The following is a 2247-nucleotide window of genomic DNA, read 5'->3' as shown; positions in this document are numbered from 1 at the left end:
TTACACAATTCTCATCTAAAATTCAGCAAATAGAATGCATATATATGTGTACATATATTGAAAAATTAAAAATTAGGTTCAAGCAAGATTTGTTGTTTCAGGAATGCAATGGTGTTTGAATAATGGGAAATCTATCAACATAATCTATTACTGTAACAATAAAGAGTTAAGAGCATACACTGACATCAGTAAATGCCAAAAAGTTATTTGATGAAATTAACAGCCATCTTAATAAAAACTCAAATTATAATAGAAAATAGAAGGAAACTATCTAAATATAACAAAGACCATTTATTTAAGAAAAGGACACCTGTTGGCTCAGCTGGTAGAGCATATGACCCTTGATCTCAGGGTTGTGAGTTCAAGCCCCCACACTGGAGGTGAAGATTACTTAAAAATAAAATCTTAAAAAAAAAAAAAAAAAACCCTCTAAAAACAGCACAGCTAGTATTCTAAATGGCAAGCCAGGTAAACAATTTAAATTAAAATCAGAAACTAGACGTAGAATCACCCTATTTATTATTTATTTAAGATAAAAATTTTAAAAGAGCAGTTTAAATATTCTCTTTCTATTGATGACATTATATACCTAAGTTATTCAATAAAATATTAACAGAATTAATAAGAGATTAGTAATGTGTCTATGTATCGAAGCAATATACTAAATTCATAAGGTTTCTCGATTTCAATATTCTGACAGCAAGCACCTAGAAATAAAAAATGAGAAAAACATTCCACATTTTATTCATAATAGTAGAAAAACTATAAAATACTTAGGAATAAGTTGATTAAATATATGAAGAAAAATCTCTAAAATTTTATTGATAGGTACAATATAAAAAACATTAGAACTGAAGAAATCGGGAGACACACTAGATTCTTAGATGCAAAGTTAGCTTAAAAATAATATTTCTTGGTCCCCTCTCTCCCTCGGCACTGCCTGTGAAGCTGGCAGCCATCTGTTACTGGGCATCATGGCTGCCCTCGGACCTTTGGTGAAGCCCAAGATTGTTAAAAAGAGGACCAAGAAGCTCACCCGGCACCAGTCAGACCGAATGTCAAAATTAAGCGCAAATGGCAGACTAGGGTGACAATAGGGTGTGCAGAAGATTCAAGGGCCAGATCTTGATGCCCAACATTGGTTACAGGAGCAACAAGAAGACAAAGCACATGTTGCCCAGTGGCTTCAGGAAGTTCCTAGTCCACAACGTCAAGGAGCTTGAAGGGCTGCTGATGTGCAACAAATCCTACCGTGCAGAGATAGCTCACAATGTCTCCTTCGAGAACCGCAAAGCTATTGTGGAAAGAGCAGCCCAGCTGGCAATCAGAGTCACCAATCCCAACGCCAGGCTACGCAGTGAAGAAAATGAATAGACAGCTTGTTGTGCATGTCATATTTGTGTTAATAAAACCATAAAACTACAAAAAAAATTTTCTCCCAAAAGTAATTACTAATTTTTTTTTAAAGTAAGCTCTATGCCCAATGTGGGGCTTGAACTCATGATCCCAAGATCAAGAGTCACATGTTGTATGGACTGAGCCAGCCAGGAGCTCCAGTAATATATTAATTAGTTGTTACCCAAGTTATGTGTATTACAGAATTGGATAAAATATAACTAACATTTATGTGGAAGGTTAAATTCTACAGAACAGTCAAGAAAATTATGAGAGAGAAGTAAGTACAGTGCAGTGAGATTTGTCTTATTACATTTTGAGCATTTACTACAAATATCCTATCAAATCAATATGATACTATAAAAAGACAAATATTTGATGGGTTAGAATAGGGAAAAAACTTTTATACATATACATATGTGAATATATGATACTACAGAGGTGACAGATTAACTGGAAAGATAGATTTTGCATGTTAAAAGGCATATAACATTAAATTTACCATCTTAACTATTTTTAAGTATACAGTTCAGTAGTGTTAAGTACATTCATATTGTAATAGATCTCTAGAAACTTTCACCTTGCAAAACTGAAACTACACGCTTTTTCCCTCCCTTCACCCCCTTCCTACAACCCTTAACAACCACCTTCCTACTTTGACTCTATGATTTTGACTACTTTAGAAGCTTTATACAAGTGGAATCATATGGTATCTGTCCTTTTGTGACTAGTTTATTTAGCATAATGTCTTCAGGGTTCATCCATGCTGTATGTAGCATGTGACAGGATATCCTTTCTTTAAAGCTGCATAATATTCCATTGTGTGTGTGTGTGTGTGTGTGTGTGTGTGCG

The 2247-nt window shown here is 34.3% G+C and overlaps 1 pseudogene across 1 annotated transcript; it reads left to right on the top strand.

The window, feature by feature from the left end:
- The first annotated feature begins 648 nt into the window (after nucleotides 1-648).
- Nucleotides 649-1417, top strand: LOC308346979 (large ribosomal subunit protein eL32-like; annotated as a pseudogene). The gene has a single exon. The product of its transcript is annotated as a large ribosomal subunit protein eL32-like (transcript).
- The last annotated feature ends 830 nt before the right edge of the window (nucleotides 1418-2247 follow it).

Source organism: Martes martes (genome assembly GCF_963455335.1).
Source record: "Martes martes genome assembly, chromosome: 8".
NCBI lineage: Eukaryota > Metazoa > Chordata > Mammalia > Carnivora > Mustelidae > Martes > Martes martes.
Note: the sequence above shows the minus strand (reverse complement) of the source record. Positions and strands in the feature narration are given on the sequence as shown.